Source organism: Haemaphysalis longicornis, unplaced genomic scaffold (assembly GCF_048455015.1).
Source record: "Haemaphysalis longicornis isolate Haplotype H1 unplaced genomic scaffold, Haemaphysalis longicornis Haplotype H1 scaffold_5, whole genome shotgun sequence".
In the NCBI taxonomy this organism is placed as follows: domain Eukaryota; kingdom Metazoa; phylum Arthropoda; class Arachnida; order Ixodida; family Ixodidae; genus Haemaphysalis; species Haemaphysalis longicornis.
Genome location: NW_027526385.1, coordinates 96,520,647 through 96,530,038, shown reverse-complemented (window position 1 = coordinate 96,530,038; position 9,392 = coordinate 96,520,647). Strand labels below are relative to the sequence as shown.

General features: G+C 48.9%; 1 pseudogene; it reads left to right on the top strand.

The window, feature by feature from the left end:
• The first annotated feature begins 823 nt into the window (after positions 1-823).
• On the top strand, positions 824-2,137 carry LOC144139826 (MOB kinase activator 1B pseudogene; annotated as a pseudogene).
• The last annotated feature ends 7,255 nt before the right edge of the window (positions 2,138-9,392 follow it).

The window sequence follows — 9,392 nt, the reverse complement described above, 5'->3', positions numbered from 1 at the left end:
TATTGGGGCATAGCACTGGGGCGGTCGCCCGACCGCCGAGAATCCCGGTCACACTTTACTCTCCTGCTCTCGGGGTTCCTCTACGGGCGCGCTCCTGCTGGCGGCCGCTGTCGCAGGCGGCTCCCGATTTGCCGCCGGCCGGCGCCGCTCGTGCTGTGGTCTCGAGAGCTCACCGCCGTAGCCAGGGCAAGGACCATTGTGCCACGTGACTTGCGTCTTCGTTTTCGTCTTCGCCATCGTTTCCTTTCATTGTGTTTTTTCCTCGTTGTCTCTCAACTTGTGCCTTGCATTTCTTCGCATGACAAGGGATGCTAACATTGTTGAAAAGGAAGAAGACAAGGAAGCGGGCGGGTACACGCGGCGCTTTATCATCATTAGCGGGTAGTCATTCGATTGCAACGAACAATGAAGCAGGAGTTCTCTGTATAGGGCTCTGGATCTTTGACTCCTGGTAGCTTCCGGGACAACTTCAGGGCCGAAACCCGGGACGCCGAACCACCACGTCGGTGCGATCTGAGCGTGCTCTCCCGGACCTGCAGAATCGGCGAGTCCAGCCCCCATCCAAGCTAGTCGGGTGGAGGGGGCGATGCCCAGCAGGGCCCAGAATGGCTCCACTCACCTTTCGCATGACGGGCAAGAAGATGAGCCTCTATCCAAGGTTCGGCTCCCTGGGGGTCATGGGGGGCGAGTTCGGCGAGCTTTCCTAGGATGGCCGTCCGCTCGGACAGCGACATCGTTGGCGACGCGAACAATCACCGTGTCCAGGTGTTCGACCAGCACTGCCGCTTCAAGTTCCAGTTCGGCCAAGTGGGCAGGGGCGAAGATGTACTTCTCCAGCCGGGTGGCGGTGGCACGGGCAACGGGGGACATCATCGCCATCGTGCGGGCGCCCACCCATCAGGTGCAGGTGTTCCAGCAGAGCGGCCGGTTCGTGCGCAAGTACAGTTCGCTGGAGCTGCAGCACAAGCGCGGCGTGGTCGTCGAGAGCCGCGTCATGCCCGTCGTCATCTTGCGACAACCTCCTGCACAAGTTCGTTTGCTCGGACCAGCTAACTTTCTCGAACGGAGTGGTGGTGTACGAGGAAGAGGAAACATTCATATCCTATAACCTCATTCCCTGCGTGAAATTGTTCAGCTACACGGGCGCGTACCTGAGACAGATCGGAGGCGAAGACGTCACCAACTTCTCCGTCGCGACGTGCCTCATTGGCGCGGGGTAGGTGCTGGTAGCCAACAACCACCGCGGCTTCACGGTCACCGTGTTCACACAGGAAGGGGCGCTCCTGAAGGCGTACGAGTCCAACGCCAAACATACGCCCTTCTTTGACGTTGCCTGGAAGGACGGCGGATCGGTGGGTCTCGCCAGCGAGGACTGCGCCAGCCACATGTACCGCTTCACGGAAGCGCCACGGGCTCCAGCAGATGCGTCTCCCCGGTACTCCTCGTGCCGCCGTCTTCGCTTCTTCTTCACCTCGTCGGCAGCGGGGGCCGCTACTCCAAGCCATTGAAGGGGAAGAAGTACATGCCCGAGGGCACGCATCAGTACGACCAGAAGAAGCAGGCAGCGGCCACGCTGGGCTGGGGAACCCGTCGGCTGGCCGTCTTACTTCCCGAGGGCGAGGACCTCAACGAGTGGGTGGCCGTCAGCCCGGTATACTTCTTCAATCAGACTAGCATGCTGTACGGCACGGTGACCGAGTTCTGCACCGAGAGCAGCTGCGCCGTCATGTCGGCGGGCCCCAAGTACGAGTACTACTGGGCTGATGGACAGACGGTCAAGATGCCCATCAAGTGCTCGGCGCCAAAGTACATTGATTACCTCATGACGTGGGTGCAGGACCAGCTGTAAGACGAGTCACTCTACCCCTCCAACATCGAGGTGCCCTTCAAGAAGAACTTCTTCGCCATCGCCAAGACGATCCTGAAGCGGCTGTACGAGGTGTGCGCGCACATATACTATCAGCACTTCTCGCAGATGTTGCAGCTGGACGAGGATGCGTATCTCCACACCAGCTTCAAGCACTTCATCCTCTTCGTCCAGGAGTTCGGCCTCATTGACCGCCGCGAGCTGGTGCCCCTGCAGGAGCTCATCGAGCAGCGCACCAGCAAGGACCGCGACGGGAACCCCTCGCGCTAGTGACCCTGTCCTCCCACAGAACAGCTGCCAATCGAACACGGACGTTTCTTTTTTTGTCCTGGTGTGGTGTACGCCTTCCACAATGTGTGCCCCCGATGCGTGCTTCCTTTTGCCGCCCTCGGCTGCAGCCTTTGCGTACATCCATTTTATGCAGCAGCCATTTGCTTGGACTTCTTGTCACTGAGAAATAGCTCTGGCTTAAATGTGTTCATTTTGTAGTCTAGTAAATAATATATTACATCGTTACAATCCGAATAAATACAATGCACAAGCTCATATTACTCGTCATGATAACATGTATTGCTAGGATAGCCCCATGGTGACTTAAACAGAAAATAACACACTCGCAAGCACACACACGCACTCGAGCAGGCACGCGCGCGCGCTCCCCACCCCATCGCACATACATGCTTACCTGCATGTTTGGCGAAAAAAAAGGGGTAGTAAACGGTTTGTATTTTTTCTATTCTTCAAGTGATTGTAACGTCCTCAGTAGTTTCGCAACAACCGGCCACACTAGAACCGAGGCCGTCGTCCAGACAACATGACACTGCTGCCTTCAAGCGCCTTATCATTGCTTCCTTTCGAAGGTCTTCGAGAAAGACATGCATCGTTAAATTCTAGCAGCAATGCGCATATTAATTTATTCTAACCAACACGGCATCGCTCCCGGAAAGTCAATCTCGCATGTTTTCTAAACGACATCGGTACTCCTGTGCTTTCTCGCCAACAGATAGATAGGGTATATCTAGACACTAGCAAGGCCTTTGACGCTGCTAATCATGATTTAATGTTGGGCAAATAGTCCGCGTATGGTATATAAAGTGAGTTCGGTCAGTGGTTCGGCCGCTACTTAAAAGGCAGGTGTAACTGAAGCGTTTGTTTTCGAAATGAGCTAGATCCAAAAACCAAAACTAACTCGGATAAAACTGGAATAACAAGAAAAACTCGGCAACTTTCGCCTGAAAAACAAGTGGGAAGAAAATAGTTGGCATAACGTCCTGAAAACGTACACGCGAATCGTAGTTCTTACCGAAAATGAGCCCTATCCTTCTGTTTCGCGGATCAAAATGAACCACATCTACTTTCCCAAAGGTTGTTTGCGTTTGGAATGACTGTTGAGACGGTTTCATTGCTATTTTCTTAAGTTTATTTGCTTTTAAGAGCTGGCCTATTATAATTTTAGATGGCAACTACGACACTGGCGAAGGATCTGTTCCCAGATGTCAACACAATGCAACTGAGAGCTCCTACAATGATTTCATTTCGTTTCACCCATCCCCACGAATTAATTATGTTTATATTTATTTTTACTCCTATATTTACCGCGCAGTTGTAACTAAATCGCCGCCGCTTACAAGCCTGGCAAATCTACTCTTCCACACCCCCCCCCTTCTGAAAATACGAACCCCTTTATTAAGGTCAAGAAGAAGATATGAGCGGCCTTCTTGTGAAGCGTTTTGGAAACTCAAGCCACAGCAATGGAGAGCTTGCTTGCTTCGTGAGTGTTTTCAGACGTGCCCAACAAAATTATCCTAGGGAAGAATTATAAAAGAGCTGTTAATTGTACCACGAGAACTCACCTTCTCTCAATGTATAGTTCTAGTGTTCCTGAAGCCCTGTTGCATAATTTTGATGCCTTTTCCACCGAAACTCAATCGCACCATGCTTGAAACTAAATTTAAATGAAATTTTCTTAAGAATGCCACATCAACTTGCGTGTTTCAATTCAATATGCGCAAATCCAAACTCATCAGCCCAATATTGCTCATGTTCGCGGCATAAATTTGAATAACTTGTGGCCGTAAAATTTCCCTAGCTGACACGTAAAAATATCATATCGGCTTCTACTGCGTTCTATTTAGGCCCGGGAATAAACTTTCGCTTGTTTCTCGAATTTACGTCCGGTAGATCTGGCTCATTCAAAAAACAACAAAAAAAACGTCTCAATTGTGTTTGTTTCAAACTCGTCTCCTCCCGGCCTTTCGCTATGATATCAGGGGTACCTGAAGTCTGGACACTTGGCCCTCTTCTTCTTAAAATTTTAATGACATCCACCCCGTTATCAGGCACTGTTCGCTCTTTCAATATGCCGATTGTATGAAACTCTATCACTCGGTTTCTGCACCGGAGGATCACGTCCGGCTGCAAAATGATATCAACGGAGTTTCGGCTTGGTTTAACAGCAACTATTTAAAGCTTACTCTCTCTGAAACTATCGTGATATCATATACTCCTAAAACTGCCCCGCTCATCTTTCTGTACTCACTGCTCGGCCCACCCGTAAAACGCGCTACTGTGGTGCTTGATGTGGTTGTAAAGATGGCTGTAAAACTACTTTTCAACTCACGCGTGAACTCCCTCACAAATCCAGTCGCCGTACGGTTGGGCTTATTTCAGAAGCGGGCATTTATTTCACCTTCCGATCATACCTCGTCTCACTGTACCGCACCCTAATTTTACAGAAGCTCGACTTTGTCAGTGCAATTGAAATCAATGAGGCCCTTCGTCATCCCTTCGACTAGAAAGGATTCAGAAGCGCTTCTCTAGAACAGTATTTTATCGTTACTCACCAGTGAGCCATTCTGGGCACGGTGGGCATCTCAAGCTACTGAAGCTTGATGAGCGATCTATTAGGCACTCCAGTCGTTACCAATTTTTTTAAACTGTTTTATTCTGTAAGCGTGGTAAGCTCTGTTTACCAGCGAGCGCCAAAGAGACCACTGCGGCTGCTGACTGCTTTCATGTTGGCAGAACACTGAACCTGGCACCAGCTAGCCGATTCCAGCATGGCTTTAGCTATTCGTTCTTACCGTCTGTAGAGATTTTTTTACAATGACATGGTTCTTTGTAAAAGCTCATTGAAAATCTTGATATTTTGAACAAGCTTGTTGTGGAGAGGTCGCACATGCCGTTTTTCCTCTGTTCTTGTGTTTCGGCACCAAATGTACCTACTTGCTAATGCTTGTATGTGCTCAACCGTGCATACTCAACACACGACCTCCGAGCTCGTCTTCAGAGTATGTTTTTGCTTTTTTTAGATGTAAAGCATCTCTTAGTCGACCCTCTGTCGTCCGTCGGCGTCCGGCGTCCGCAGCTCTCCTCCTCTCTACACCGCCTGTGATAACACCACTCTTTCCTCTCCTCCTCTCCATACAACCTGTGCTCTACGCGTGCTGCTCTTCCTCTCCACACCACTGTGTGCTACGCGAGCTGCTCCTCCTCTCTCCTCGCCAAACCAGCTGTCCAATCACGCGCATGCCCGCTGCTCCTCCTCTCCACTCCCTCTGCTGTGCAAATAAACCCAGTCCGCGCTCCGCTCAGTTGCTTCTTCGGTATTGCGCCGTCCGATGACTGGAAATGGACGCCAACGATTCCGTCAGCGAACTGGCTGGCACACCTTCAACTAGCGCCAGCCAGCAGACTGTCAGAACCGCGAGCACCTCCGAAGACAAGGCTGCACAGAGGAGAGCTCGCGACGCCGAACGTAAACGGCAGCGAAGAGCAGCGGATTCCTCGCTCCGATAACGAGAAGCCGCATTGACACGCCAGCGGCGAGTAGCTGATCCAGACGGCATTCCGCAACATGACAACGCTTCGAAACGCCAGCGTCGAACAGCGGATTCCTCGCCTAGAGAACGAGAAGCCGCAAAACGTTCCCATGACTCAATAAATAAAGAAGACATTTAATACGCTACTACACGTGTCTTTACTCTAACCAATTAACACGCTACTACTCCACGCCTTTGCATGCCCTCAGGGTTCTCACGTGGGAAGATGGTGTAATTTTTTTATTCCTCTCCTCTTTTGTATAATATCTTCACATTAATTTTTACGCAATTTCTATTTAGTTTCGTTCGTATATGTTGTCCTCTCGTATGACTCATATTCATGCGCTCAGTGCATCACCCGAGAAGGCCCAGCGCTGTGGGTGAGCCTTTCAAATAAATAAATAAATAAATAAATAAAAAAAAAATAAATAAATAAATTAGGCGCCGAGTCGTATGAATATCTCGCGAAGCGCAGTCTTCATGAGATGCTGGCGTCTGCCTCACGCCATCAACAGTTCATGCATCTGTTCTTTACTAATGCAGAATTTCTCCTTTGTTTGTGCGCGGGCAATGTCGCCCCATTCCGATGATAATCTTTCTTTAGCACCATGTACTCGAACTGCGGTTTCATTTCGGTATCCCTTTATAACCACGGCATAAACAGGTTTCGCAAACAAAGCTCTCTCTCAGGATACAACACTATGCTTATTTTGATGCACTGCCTTTGGAAGTAACCCGCAATGAAGGTGTAATATCATGGAAATCGGCCCAATTACCATTTTCACTTTATCTTTATCTTTATCTTAAGCCTGTTTATGCCCATTGCAGCGCGAAGGCAAATGGTACACAAAGAGTCTTTTTTTTGTGTTCTCAGGGCTTCTTATATTGCTTCATACCGGAATGTAGTTTTAACACAGCCTCTAGGAGAGGTATGCTATAGATACAAAAGTGTTTGAGACGTTTCTTGACCTATCAACTTTAACTTCATTTCCGGTCACCAATCTACTACTACGCTTAAGAAACTGCTGCCCTGTCGATGTGTCGAGCCACATGCAAGCATTGACCAGGTGTGCTACAAAGCAGAAATACATACATACATACATGCAAGGGGTGTTTGCTGAAACCACTATTACGCGAAACCTAAATGGCCAGCGTTATATGTATCTTTTATGTATGCGAACGAAAAGTGGAGCCTCTTGCGAGGCAACACTTGTCTTTGAAGCGAGACGCGTTCTGTAGCGCAAGGCGTTGCAAAAATTAACGTCTCGGTATCCGAGTGTGCGTGTGTGCGTGCTATTAGCGTGCGGGTATCACGAGAGTCGCACGCCTTTCATAACATGATTTCAGTTTGAGTGTCAAGCTTATATAAAAGACTCGATTTATTTATTGATTGATTGTAGGGTTTACCGCGCCACCAACGCAACACAGCCGATGAGGCGCGCCGTAGTGGAGGATTCCGGATTAATTTTTACCACCTCGGGATCTTCAACGTGCGCCGAAATCTCGTACACACAGGTGATGTTGCTTTTTGCCTACATCAGAAATGCAGCCGGCGTGGCCAGGAACCGAACCCGCGTCCTCATGCTCAGCAGCTCAAGGCCTTAGCCTCTGAGCCACGGCGGCGGGTTATATTATGTAATGGACGCCCCACTTGGATAGTGATACCCAGCTTATTAATTACAGGAAACATTCCAAAACCAAAACAAGGCTCATGAATCTCACGCTTTTTCGTTTTATCCATAGAACATGCATTTTGTGAAGATTAGCTATACATAGGCACCATTGCAAAACGCACTGCCTTTTCTGTGGACGTGAAAACCGAATAATGTTCAGCTTCATTGTGTGGAACAGACCGCAGGGTGATGTTCTGTTTTGAGCTACTGCAAAGAGGGACTGACTTGTCGGCCTGCAAAGCATCTTCATGGAGCTTATTCGGAATATATGTGGAAAACTCGCATGGAATTTTAAAACGCAGAAGTGGATGCTCGTACAGCGTGAGATTATTTGTTTGAAAGTGTTGCTTGTGTATGAGAAGTGTCTGAAGTCATGCCGGAAGAATTTGTAATACATTCAGGATGTATAAGCTCAGTTTAAAGTGTTTTGAGCCACCCACGTCTGCCGACTGAAGGCTGCAGCTTTTAATTTGTGTATTACACAGTGTTTTCTTTGTCGTCAAGCAACCAATAAAAAAGTGCGTAGCTAAGGAGTATTTAGTCTTGTGTTTCAATCCTAACGACCCGTCTTCGAGTTTCGTCATTTGAGGAGGAAGATCATTTGAAGTTTTCGTTTTTTTAGAGTAAGTTTTCTGCTGTGAAATGTTCTAAGCCGATTCTACACGTATTACATATGTAAAAAGTGGGAATTGGTATTTTTATGTCGCTTTAGATGAATAAGGCTCAAGTATATCGGGGCACGGTCCACAGAACCAACATGAGCATTACTCTCCGGTCTGGTCCACAGACTAGGCACTACCAGCGTATAAATCCGCAGAATCAACATGAAAGCGTGTCAATGTATGTCTCTGCCTTGAATGGAAGCCGGTCAATATACAGTTGAAACTCGATTTTACGGAACCCGATTTTACAAATTTTCTGATTTAACGAACGAATTCGAATCTTCCTGCAGTTTTCGATAGGCTGAATGCTTTTATGAACTCGAAATAACGAAAGAAACTTCGCCGCCAAACCCTATTTAACGAAGTGTTTCGAGAAAATCATGGAGGGCAACCCGGCCCTCGATCTTTGTGAACTGCATCTGGCACGCTGGCTTCCACACTTCAACTCCTGAGGCTGCATCGGGCTCCACAAGCCCGCAACACGAGCAGGAAGAGGCATCGCCCAGTAGTTGGGAAGAGCTTTGTTGGTGTTACGAGGTGGCCGCAGATCACAACTTCGACGACTTCGTAAACGCCGACGCAGACGCGGACACTGACAAAACAGAATTTCTAGACGACGTGTAGATAGTGCAGCTTGCTTCAGGCGCACAAGGGGAGTCCGAACATGCGAACGATCCGGATACTCTCCAAGTTCCCGTGCCCACACCAAGCCCGGTGATGGACGTCATCGACCTGTTGAGGGGGTTTGCTGGGGCACACGAGAGTGCCCATGACGCTTTGACTTTACTGGCCAGCTGCAAGAAGTGCGCGTGCAAAGGAAGCGTGCGCCGGCGAAAATCCCGAGCTTTTTCACTTGACAATAAATTTGTCCTTCTCTCGAACAAAATTTGTCGTGCTCTGGATTTTACGAAGTTCTTGATTTAACGAAATGGTTCGCTGGCCTCGGTGACTTCATTAAATCGAGGGTTAACTGTAAAAAGAAGAGCGGTCAGCCATGCAGATCCGCTTAGACCACCACAAGCAAGACTGAGATACCCTAGCTGGCCAAGAGAAGCGCCGAGGTACAGGGCATGTAGGCCGTCTCCTAGGAGACCAAATCACAATGGCTATGTCCTCGATTCCTGTGTGTAAAATAGTTCGAATAAAGCGTTTTGGCTTCCTTTCCTCCCAAGTCCCCAGCCGTATTTCGGCGACACTCGGCAGATTTACGTACCTTCAGGCATACATACCTTCGTGTGAGTGTATGTTTGCCTTGAAGAGCACTCGATTAAAATACTAAGATGAACGGCCTGCCCTGCTGATCCGCTTAGACACTACCAAGGGCAAGACTCTGCTATCCCCGGTGGTCGAGATACAGGGCGTCTAGGCC